Source organism: Lactuca serriola, chromosome 9, assembly GCF_051521515.1.
Source record: "Lactuca serriola cultivar US96UC23 chromosome 9, Lser_US96UC23_V15, whole genome shotgun sequence".
Lineage (NCBI taxonomy): Eukaryota > Viridiplantae > Streptophyta > Magnoliopsida > Asterales > Asteraceae > Lactuca > Lactuca serriola.
Window position 1 is genome coordinate 206,570,292 of NC_136416.1, and position 13,326 is coordinate 206,583,617.

The following is a 13,326-nucleotide window of genomic DNA, read 5'->3' on the forward strand; positions in this document are numbered from 1 at the left end:
ACTCTCTAAGGTCAACAAGTTTGCCCTTGGACTACCAGCAGACTATGGTCCAATGGTTAAGCAAGCAACCACATTGAAAGCCGCCATCTGGGCTGCTAGAAATGTTGAGACCCAGATCAGGGAAAAGGGTCTGGAAAGGTCAGAGGTTGGCGAGAAAAGGAAAATCGATGGATTTTCAGGGTCCAGCAAGAAAAGTAAATTCTCGAAGTCTAGTTCGAGAGGAAGTGGAGGAAAGGTAGAGGCGAAATGGTGCGACAAGTGCAAGAAGAAGCATCATGGGAAGTGTGGCGGGGAAACCACATGCTTCAAATGTGGAAAGCTAGGGCATTATGCCAATGACTGCACCTTCACCAAGAATGTTTGTTATGGTTGTGGTGAGGAGGGGCACATCTCAAGGGATTGTCCGAAAAAGAAGGAACCAGCAAGACCCAACATTCCGCCAAAGCCAAAGGCGAGAGCATTCCAGATGACACTGGAAGCTGCTAAAGATGAAGCTGATGTCGCTTCAGGTACCTTTCTCGTTAACAAATTGCCTGCCCAAATTTTATTTGATTCTAGAGCCAACTACTCCTTTATATCGCATGAATTTGGTAGAAAACTAGCTTTGCCTGTTGATAGACTAGATAATGCTTTATTAGTCGAAGTTGCTAGTGGCAAGTTTGTACCTGTTAGCCATCGTATGAAAAACATCTTAATTGATCTGAATGGAAATAAGTTCCACGAGGAATTATTGCCTATCGAACTTAACGGTTTCGACATCGTTTTGGGAATGGATTGGCTTAGCGCCAATGATGCCGAAATTTTATGCAAGAAGAAAATAGTGAAAGTGAACCCTCCTGGGAAGGAATCGTTTATGGTGTATGGAGATAAACGCAGAGTAAATTCTGGAATCATTTCTCTAATGAAAGCCAGAAAATGTTTGACCAAGGGGTGTACATCATACTTAGCATTCGTGATCGACGCTAAGAAGGAAAAGAAGGTGATGCAAAATATTCCTGTTGTGTGTGATTATCCGGAAGTATTTCCCGAAGATCTTCCTGGATTACCGCCCGATCGACAAGTAGAATTTCGTATCGACTTGTTGCCCGGAACAACGCCAATTGCAAAAGCACCTTATCGATTAGCACCAACGGAGATGAAGGAGCTGATGATGCAACTTCAGGAGTTATTGGACAAAGGATTCATTAGACCTAGTTCATCACCCTGGGGAGCTCTGGTGTTATTTGTAAAGAAGAAAGATGGAAGCATGAGGATGTGTATTGATTACCGAGAGCTGAATAAGGCAACAATAAAGAATAGATATCCGTTGCCGAGGATTGATGACCTATTCGATCAGCTACAAGGTTCAAGTTATTTTTCAAAGATCGACCTAAGGTCAGGATATCACCAGCTGAAAGTAAGGGAGCAAGATATAGAGAAGACCGCATTCAGAACGCGATATGGACACTATGAGTTCTTGGTTATGTCGTTTGGACTAACCAATGCTCCAGCAGCATTCATGGATTTGATGAACAGAGTTTGTAATCCGTTCCTTGATAAATCTGTGATAGTGTTCATAGATGACATTCTGATTTATTCAAAAAGCCAAGAAGAGCATGGCAGACACTTGCGAGAAGTGTTAGAAGTCTTGAAGAAGGAGAAGCTATATGCAAACTTCTCCAAATGTGATTTTTGGATTCCTGAAGTCCAATTCTTGGGTCACGTGGTCAACCAAGAGGGGATAATGGTTGATCCAGCAAAGATCGAAGCTGTGATGAAGTGGGAACAACCGAAAAGTCCCACGGAGATCCGAAGCTTTTTAGGATTAGCCGGATATTACCGAAGATTTATCCAAGGCTTTTCTTCGATCGCTAGTCCATTAAGAGCTTTGACCCACAAAGGAGCTACTTATGCTTGGAGTGATAAGCATAAAGAAGCATTCGAGAGACTAAAGAAGAAACTATGTGAGGCACCGATACTTTCTCTACCCGATGGGGTTGAAGACTTCGCTGTTTATAGCGATGCGTCTGGGGTTGGATTGGGTTGCGTTTTGACCCAAAGGGATAAGGTGATCGCATATGCGTCTCGACAGCTGAAAGAGCACGAAAAGAACTACCCGACTCATGATTTGGAGTTGGCAGCAGTAGTTTTCGCACTGAAAATATGGAGGCATTACCTCTATGGCACGAAGTGCAAACTTTTCACTGATCACAAGAGTCTCCAATATCTCTTTGGTCAGAAAGAATTAAATATGAGGCAACGACGCTGGCTGGAATTACTTAAAGACTACGACTGTGAGATACTTTACCACCCCGGTAAAGCCAATATTGTTGCTGATGCTCTCAGTCGGAAAGTCAATCTTGAAAGGAGAAGGCCAAGAGCGTTGAGAATTGAAGTTGTCTCGACTATTTTGGAAAGTATAAAGAAAGCTCAAAGCGAAGCTTCTGAGAAGAATGACCGGAAGGAGGAACGTTTGGGCAAAACGTTGGTGTTCGGTGTAAACAGTCACGGACTGAAGGTGTTCCAAGATCGGATTTGGATACCTAAGACAGGAGGAGTCAGAGATCTTCTGATGGAAGAAGCTCACAAAACCATGTACTCGATTTATCCCGGTAGCACAAAAATGTATAGGGACCTAAAACCCTATTATTGGTGGCCGACGATGAAGCTCGACATCGCGAAGTATGTGGCCAAGTGTGTGACTTGTGCAAGAGTCAAGGCACAACATCAGAAACCATACGGGAGTTTAGAACCATTACCTGTGCCTATGGGTAAGTGGGAAGACATTGCTATGGATTTTGTCACTAAACTGCCTAGAACAAAAAGTGGTCACGACATGATTTGGGTGGTCGTCGATCGATTCACTAAGAGTGCACATTTCATAGCAGCAAAGGAGAAATGGACTATGGAAAAGCTTGCGAATTCTTACGTGAAGGAAATTGTGAGGCTTCACGGTGTTCCGTTAACAATTGTGTCGGATCGTGATAGTCGTTTCACCTCATGATTTTGGAAAAGTCTACAAGAGGAATTGGGTACCAAGTTGTGTTTAAGTACAGCTTACCATCCGCAGACTACTGGTCAGAGTGAAAGAACGATACAAACACTTGAAGATATGCTGAGAGCGTGTACCTTGGAATTCCTAGGTAATTGGGATGAACATTTACCTTTGGTAGAATTTTCCTATAATAATAGTTTTCACTCGAGCATAAAGATGGCACCTTATCAAGCATTATATGGACAGAAGTGTCGTACGCCGTCTTGTTGGCTTGAGGCTGGGGAAAAGCAGTTTATGGGACCGGAGATAATCCATCAAATGGCTGAAAAGTTGAGGATAATTAGGGAAAGAATGTTAGCAGCTCAGGACCGTCAAAAGAGCTATGCTGACAAAAACCGAAGACCGATGACTTTTGAAGTTGGAGATTCGGTTTTGCTTAAAGTCTCGCCGTGGAAGGGACTTATAAGATTTGGTAAAAGGGGAAAGCTAAGTCCAAGGTTTATTGGACCGTTTAAAGTTCTTCAAAGAATTGGGAACCAAGCTTACAAGCTCGAACTACCAGAAGAACTGAATGGAATTCATAACACTTTTCATGTGTGTTACTTGAGGAAGTTCACGGGAGAAGTTCTTAACATAATTCCACTTTCGGAGTTGAGGATCGATGAGAACCAAAGGTTGATTGAGGAACCGGAGGCAATCGTTGACCGAAAGACTAAGAAATTGCGACGTAAGATGGTTGAGTTAGTGCTTGTCCGATGGAAACACACGAATGGGCCGAATCTCACCTGGGAGACGGAGAGTGACATGATGAGTCGCTATCTGCATTTGTTTGATGGTGTGTGATTCCGGGGACGGAATCATTCTAAGGTGGAGAGAATTGTAACGCCCGTGTTTCTGGGCTTGCCATTTTTAGCAATGTAATAGTCTAGGTTAACCTTTGTAACCCCAATTTGAAATAATAAAAATATATTATTTGTGAATTTGTGAATTATTTGAGTTATGTGTTTATTTGCTTAATTATGTGATATAATTAAATTAAGAATAAAATAAGCGTCAAAATTAAAGTGTGAGATAAGCCCGATATCTTTGCATAAAGTTTTAGTGGTTGAAACAAGGATTCCGGAGATATAAGGAATGCCAAAATCCGAGTTATAACGAAGAAGTTATGACCTGTCGAAGTTTCGCGACAGAACCGGCACGACGTCGAGTGATGTAAAAATATGAATTTAAGATAGAGCGATATTTAGCCTTAGCGATCTAAACAAAAGTCGTAGATTTCGTTAAACCGAGAGCGTGCATAAAAAGAACGCCCAAATCTGACTTCGTATGAGGAAGTTATGATTTTTCTAAGTTTCGACTTAGCAGTATGCAGCCCGAATACTCGATTTGAGATCGAGCGGTTTTTAGCCGAAACAATCTAAATGAGAATCGAAGATCTCGTTGTTAGTAGCGAAACGATGAAAAGTTAGGCGAGAACAGACGTCAGACGAAGAAGTTATGAATTTATAACGAAGTTTTTCTGTCTCGGCCTTCTAAAAATAAATAATAAAAATAAAAGTCAAAATTAGCCGACGGAGTCTAAATGAAAGTTGTAGAGTATGGTCTGACCTTCGCGTGGATATAAAGAACGTCGAAAACGGAGCTCGTATGCGAAAGTTACGCAATTTAGAAGTTCGACGAGTCAATTACGCCCAGCGTAATTTGAGTACGCCCCGCGTACTCAGGCGGATGCAAGTTGCCTGACCAATACTCGAGTGCCACAGATCGACGCATGCAGTGACGTCAAAGTACGCCCCGCGTAACCGAGTACGCCCCGCGTACTGAGTACGCCCTGCGTAATTTGAGATTACGCCCCGCGTAATCCCAGACCCTCAGCCTATAAATAGAACTCGAATTCAGCCATTTTCTCTTGTTCAAACTCTTCTCTCTCTCTAAGTTTTGCCTCGATTTGCGTGCCAATCATATCCCGAAGCCCCGGGTATATTCCCGAGCCCCGAAGCGAGATCCGAAGCCCCGAGAATCCCGAAGAGCGTTATTCCCGAGCCGAAGCCCTGCCCGCGAGGAGCCGGTTTTCGGTGAAGATCTTCCAGATCTACGGAGAGACACTACTTCTACAAGCCGTAGTGCTGCCTAATCATCTTCTGATCAAGTGAGTGTGTAGTAATTTTCTTTCCAACGCAATATTATGAAGTATTTAATATAAAATACGTGCTACGTGTAAATATTTTGTGGTTATATGTGTGAATGTATATTCACTCTCTTCTATCTCATAGATCTGATATATTCTCTATGAAATACGTGTTATGTGTGTATGCCTCATCTGTTATGTGGAATATGTATTGATTAAAGCATGCTATACAGGTTTTATAAACAATATATAAAAATGTATATTTTTATCTACTAATATGTTGGGTGGAACATGGGTAGATAATTGGTGTAAAATAAATAGATGAGAGGCCTCGGTGTTATTGGTGTTATTCTAGTCATTCAGCAGAGTATGGATGACGACCACAGACTATTCTAGACTGTCCTGCGGAACACTAGCAGGCTCATTACCTGTAGGTGTTGTGAACGACGTGTTCACCAGTGTACTCTATCCCCCACATGGTTGCCTTTAGGACACTTATTGTTGAGGAAGCCCCTCTACAGTAATTTCCGTCCCGATGAAAATCCTGAAATAAGTTCCTTATAATAGACGTTATTTTTAGGAACGTAAGGTGAGGATAACGGGAATGGGTAATCGGGTTTATTGTGTAATTAAATATAATTATTGTGGGTTTGAAAACCCTATATGCTCACCAGGCTCCCAAGCCTGACCCACTCAGTTGATTTGTATTACAAGAAGTGGTGCAAGAACTTAAGATGGGCGAATCATCAAGTTGTTTTGTTTACAAGTCTGTATATGTATATATTTGTTGAACGACTTGTAATGTTATCGTTTATGCTTTATGATCTATATCGGAACATGACATCCCAACTTTTGATTATGAAATGAAATCATATTTCTATATGAAATGTTTTGATAAATATCTATTTTATCATGTTTTGTTTTTGGGAACAAATTCCGCATCTCTTTTAAAATCAAACGGATTTACTCTGAAAATGTTTAAAAACCATAAATGAAATCGGTCTTTTCTGGCCGAGATTTTGGGGATGTCACATATTGTAATTGGTTTTGAACATGTAACTTTTGACAAATGTAAACTTTCAATTATATATATGATGGTTGTATTGCTTTCTTTACTATGTATTCATTTGTTACGTTACCACATGAAGTCATCCGCCCCCGAATGTTTCCGCCGTTCAGGTTTGGGGGTGTGACAGAGTGGTATCAGAGCAATGTTTATAGTGAACTAAGTATATCGAACCACATAAGATATACAAACTATAAATGCTTAAGGGACTAATACTCTCTGACAAAACAAATTTTCTTTTTACGCTTAAGCAGCATTGCGTTCAACTTAAATTGATAGTTCATTTAAGTACAATTACATGCATACCACAAATTATTTTCATGTTACCCAACTATACAAGTATTTAGACAAGTTGACACTACGATTGAGACTCGATATATGTAATCAGATTTTGGACAAATATAGCGTGATCCACTATATTTGCCCGAGATTGGACCAACGTATATCGAGGAATGATCGTAGTAAGCAACAAGTCAAAACTTACCAAACCATTACTAGAATCAAACACAAGAATTTAAATACTATAGGAGTATTTGCTATCTAAACTAGTTTAACTTACATGTTTTGCATGTTTCAACTTTATTCCATTCTTATAACCCTATTTCTCCTACAGTCAAATGGTTGGATTTCTCCACCCAGGCGATCCCTACTTTCCCAACCAAGGCAACGGAGGATGGATCGAAGATGATCCCGAAGAGGACGAGGAACCCATAGAAGTGGGTGATGACTCCGGCACCGACTCAGAGCCGGAAGTTATCGATCCACCACCCATTCAACCTCCCGTCTTCGTAAGGAACTTTCAAGGACCGACTCCCATCTGGGGAAGTCACCTCCACCATTGGAGCCAACAGCAAAACCTACGCTCTCCCTACGGCATGTGCCGGGATTTCTATGATGTCCGCGGTGGAGGTTCGGCTGATCGAGCACTCTCGGTAATGGTGGGTAAGTTAGCCAATCAGTCCTACCAGTCTGGAGTTCAAGCTAGCCGACTCCGGGATGTCAACGTAGAAGTGCAGGTTCACACTTCTGACATCCGTAGACTGGACAAGATACAAGAAAATGCTCAACTCCAAACCAAAGCATTTCAAGCGCAAATGATTGCAGCCCTCGCTAAACTGAGGGAACAACAAGCCGCTTTTGATAGGCGTCTAATGGATTCGAAGCAATCAGATGCAGAGTCAAGCTCCAAGCGCAACCTACGTCGCAAGTAGTGCTTCTCAAGGACTCAAATTTTGTTATAGCTTAGGACCTCGGCTAAAAGTCTTTAAATTTCTCGAACTTTGTAATCGGAGACCCTTATGGGGGTCAAATTTTCATGATCGTTGTAACAACTTTTATATTAATATAAGTGGCACTATTTCTACTATGTTGAGTATTTCGTTCAAACCTTGAATGGTCTTTGGAAAACCAAATACTTGTTTCATACCTTTAGTCTTACAAATAACTTTCATTCTTCTATTTTAAGATTCATACTATCATCTGTTGTTGAACTATGGAGATTTAGTTCATGAGACACATACATTTTCTATTTTATGAAATTCTTATCCTTGTCTTTTCAACCTATAGTTGAAGGATGCCTCCGCGTAGGAATCCAAGGCGAAACAACGGTGAGGAAGCACCTGTACCACCACCTCCACCACCCCAATTTGATGTTGTAATGTTTCATGGACCACCTCGAGAATGAACCTATAAGGACTTCACTAATGCTAAGCCCCGAATGTTTTATGGAACTGGTGGTGTGATAGCCCTGAGGCAGTGGATTGAAAGGACGGAGGCAGTCTTTGAAATCTGCTCCTGTCCCGAGCACAGCAAGGTCAAATTTGCAACTTTCACCCTTCTTGATAAAGCTTTAACTTGGTGGAATGGCCACGTTAAAGTACTTACCCTAATCGTGGCAAACTCCATAAGCTGGGAGAGCCTGAAAGCCATGATGATGAGAGAATACTGCCCACGGGGAGAGATTCAAAAGCTTGAACACGAGCTATGGACTCTCGGAATGGTTGGTACCGACATCGGTACTTATACCAACAGATTCTGCGAGCTGGCAATCCTTTGTCCAGATATGATTGCTCCCGAGAGCAAGAAAATAGAAAGGTACATCTGGGGACTGACGCCCCAAATGCGATCAAGCGTGTTTGCTTCTAAACCTGACACCTTTGAAAGTGCTAAGGAACTGGCACAATCTCTGATTGACTACGGAGGTCATCAGAACACAACCACTTCTGCACCAGCACCACAGAAAGGAAACGACAACAACAACAACAACTACAACAACAACAACAACAACAACAACAATGGCAGAAAGAGAGTGTGGAATAGAGGGAAGGGTGGGTCTTCCCAAGAATCCGCAAAGAAACAACTGGTTTCGATGAATGCTGCCACTGTACCTACTACAGCTCCTACAAATACCTACCCAACAAAGCCTTATATAGGTAACCTCCCAAAGTGCAACAAATGCAATTTCCACCACCATGGACCTTGTCGGGAAATGCAGTGCGCCAACTGCAACAGGAAGGGACACACAACCCGTTTCTGCAAGGACCTTGCAAAACCTATCACTCAAGTTCCCGGTGCGGGTGTGGGGGAGACTTGCTACGGTTGTGGCGAGGTGGGCCACTACAAGAGGAACTGTCCTAAGGCAGCAGGCACCGGAGGTGTGGGACGAGTTTTGGCAATAGGCCACGACGAAGCTGTAGCTGACCCAACTATAGTTGCTGGTACGTTCCTTCTCGATAATTCATACGCATGCATATTATTCGATAGTGGAGCGGAGAGAAGCTTCGTGAGTCAAAACTTTATTCATTTACTTAAACCTAAACCTAGCAAGTTAGAAAAATCATTCACTGTAGAGATGGCCAATGGAAAAACCGAAAACACTAATTGCATATACATGGGCTGTACGTTAACTTTAGACGGCCATTCTTTCCCAATCAATCTCATGCCGGTCCAAATTAAAAGTTTCGACGTCATAGTCGGCATGGATTGGTTGAGTCTTCTTCGCGCCGACATCATGTGCTTTGAGAAAGCAGTCCGTCTTAATCTCCCTAGCAACGAAACCTTAGTTATCTACGGCGACAAATCTAGTACAAACCTTCGCATCATTTCGTGCATCCAAGCTCGAAAGTGCTTGCGGAAGGATTGTCGAGCATTCCTAGCACACATCGTTGATACAAGTCAAGAACTGAAGGACATCAAGAGCATCTCGGTAGTACGCGACTTTCCCAATATCTTTCCAGAAGAACTACCAGGATTACCACCGCAACGCCAAGTCGAGTTCAGGATCGACTTAGTTCCAGGAGCTACCCCAGTAGCGAAGTCGCCTTACCGTCTCGCACCAGCAGAGATGCAGGAACTTTCCAGTCAACTTAATGAACTCCTTCAAAAAGGATTCATAAGACCAAGTTTCTCACCTTGGGGAGCACCGGTCTTGTTTGTAAAGAAGAAAGACGGATCGTTCCGTATGTGCATCGACTACAGAGAGCTGAACAAACTTACTATCAAGAACCGTTATCCTCTACCCCGTATTGATGACCTATTCGATCAACTTCAAGGAGCGAACTACTTCTCAAAGATAGATCTACGATCCGGATATCACCAATTACGAGTTCTGGAGGGGGACATTCCAAAGACAGCTTTCCGAACTCGTTATGGACACTATGAATTTGTAGTGATGCCGTTCGGATTAACCAATGCACCAGCAGTATTTATGGACCTAATGAATAGGGTATGTCGTCCTTACTTGGATCAGTTCGTCATCGTCTTTATCGATGATATACTTATCTACTCCCGAAGTGAGGAAGAGCATAGTCAGCACCTACGAAAAGTCCTAGAAACACTGCGAACGGAGAAACTCTATGCGAAGTTCTCTAAATGCGAATTTTGGATTCGAAGAGTCGAATTTTTAGGCCACGTTGTTAGCGAGAAAGGTATACACGTGGACCCCTCCGAAATTAAGGCCATTGAGAACTGGTCGGCACCAAAGACACCTACAGAAATTCGTCAATTTCTAGGTCTAGCTGGCTACTATCGCAGATTCATAAAGAACTTTTCGAGCATTGCGAAACCTCTTACTACGTTAACCCAGAAAGGCGTGGCCTTTGATTGGGAAGCGAAACAAGAGAAGGCATTCCAGACACTAAAGCAGGCCTTGTGCACCGCACCGATACTATCCCTCCCCGAAGGGATAGAAGACTTCGTAGTGTATTGCGATGCGTCAAATCAAGGACTTGGTTGTGTTCTTATCCAGAGAGGGAAGGTTATCGCTTATGCCTCCCGACAGCTTAAGACACACGAAGTGAACTATACGACACACGATCTCGAGTTAGGAGCAGTGGTATTTGCTCTGAAGATCTGGAGGCACTACTTATACGGAACAAAGAGTACTATTTTCACCGATCACAAGAGCCTTCAACACATTTTCGATCAAAAGGAACTCAACATGCGACAACGACGATGGGTTGAGTTACTAAATGACTACGAATGCGAAATTCGTTATCATCCTGGCAAGGCCAACGTAGTAGTTGATGCCCTCAGTCGAAAGGAATACACTGGTCGGAGGGTCAAATCTCTGACCATGACTATCCATTCCCACTTATCCACACAAATTAAGGAGGCACAAATGGAAGCTTTGCAACCTGAAAATGTGGCGGGTGAATCCCTGCGTGGAATGGAAAAGAATCTTGAAGTCAAGGGTGGCGGAGCCTACTATCTCATGGACCAAATCTGGACCCCGAAACATGGTGGTTTCAGAAGCGTAGTCATGACCGAAGCTCACAACTCAAGGTATTCCGTTCACCCGGGTTCAGATAAAATGTATCTGGATCTTAAGAAACTGTACTGGTGGCCTAACATGAAAGCAGAAATTGCTACCTTCGTAAGTAAATGTCTTACTTGCGCTAAGGTTAAGGTCGAGTATCAGAAACCGTCAGGATTACTACAACAACCAGAGATACCAGAATGGAAATGGGAGTGGATTACTATGGACATCATAACCAAGTTACCCAAGTCGACAAGTGGACTCGATACCATATGGGTCATTTTCGACAGATTGACCAAATCCGCGCATTTCCTACCCATCAAGGAGACTGACAAAATTGAGAAGCTTACAAGAACTTACTTAAGGGAAGTAGTGCGACTGCATGGTGTTCCAATATCCATTATCTCCGATAGAGATAGTAGATTCACTTCAAGATTCTGGCAGTCACTACAAAGTTCCCTGGGGACTAGGCTAGACATGAGTACAGCCTACCACCCACAAACAGACGGACAAAGTGAGAGAACGATACAAACTTTAGAAGATATGTTGAGAGCCTGTGTGATTGACTTTGGAAAGGCATGGGACATCCATTTACCCCTTTTCGAATTTTCATACAACAATAGTTATCATACAAGCATAAAGGCTACTCCGTTTGAAGCCCTCTATGGTCGAAAGTGCAGATCCCCTCTGTGCTGGACTGAAGTTGGCGATACCCAGTTAGCTAGAGGAAGAGTTCCTGAAAGCACTCTCACCGGTCCGGAAATCATACGAGAAACGACAGAGAAGATCGTCCAGATTCGTGAACGATTGAAAGCCTCTAGAGACCGACAGAAAAGCTACGCTGACCAAAGGAGGAAACCTTTAGAATTCCAGGTAGGAGACCTCGTCTTATTAAAGGTCTCACCGTGGAAGGGTTTAATACGCTTTGGAAAGCGTGGGAAACTAAATCCAAGATACATAGGACCCTTCGAGATTCTTGCCAGAATCGGCCCTGTGGCTTACAAGCTTAACCTACCGCGCGAACTTAGTAACATCCATCCAACCTTCCACGTCTCAAACTTGAAAAAGTGTCTGTCTGACGAGACTCTTGTTATTCCACTCGACGAGATCGAGATCAACGAGAGCCTCAACTTTGTGGAGGAACCAGTAGAAATCATGGACCGAGAGGTCAAACAAACAAAACAAAGTCGCATACCCATCGTGAAGGTTTGCTGGAACGCCAAGCGGGGACCTGAATTCAAATGGGAACGCGAAGATCAGATGAAACAAAAGTACCCTCATCTCTTTCATGTTCACTAGTATCTTTACTACTTTAAATTTCGGGACGAAATTCTCTCTAACGGGGGGATGATGTGACAACCCGATATTTCAACTCTTTGTAATGACCTAAAAGGTCAAGTATTGTAACCACTTTTGAGTTAATAAAATTAACTTTCATAATAAAATGTCCAAATAGTTCTATTTAAATTCCTTCTATATTTAAATGTCTTTAAACCATGATCGTACGTAAAAAGAACGCCCAAATCCGACTTCGTATATTGAAGTTATGATTTTTCAAAGTTCAGCTTAGCAACAGACAGCTAAAAACTCGAATCGGAGATCGAGTGGCTTTTGGCCGGAATGACCTAAACGAGAATCGAAGGTCTCGACAATGGTATTTCAGCGGTAAAAAGTCTGGCAAAAACCGACGTCAGATAAAGAAGTTATGAATTTTTAAAGAAATTCCTTAAACACGATGAGTTATAAAATAAATGTTGACAATTGTTATCGAGAATTAAGATATGAAACAATAGATTTGAATGATGAAAGATAATGAACACTCAAAGTAAATATTAATCAGATCTCGTTTTATTAAGTCTGATTACAGAGTAAGCTGAAGTGAGATATTGTGTTTTGATATCATATGTCAACTTCAAGCCTAAGTCCCTATTTATAGGAAACATACAAAAAGTATACTAAGTCTATACAATGAAACATCGCATGCTACACTTCGCATATAATATTGACTTAGTAAAATAACATACAAAATGCGAATCATTACAAAACACAGTATTCGACTTTTACAATTAACATCTACAATAAATAATAAAAATAACTTCGGAATTTGCCAAGGGAGTCTAAACGAAAGTTGTAGAGCATAGTCTCACCTACGCGTGGATATAAAGACCATCGAAAACGGAGTTCGTATGAAGAAGATATGATTTTTTGAAGTTTATTAAATAAATTATATATTTATTTAATTCAAAATTCAAGCATTATCCGAAGAGGAGTCAGCGTCCTCATCCGAGGTACGCGCTGCGTACCCCTGTACGCCCTTCGTACCCGAGGGACTTGGCCTCGGATCATCCACGTCACCCTATGCGAGGCTACCGACCCGTCCGACCCGCCCGTCCGACCGACCC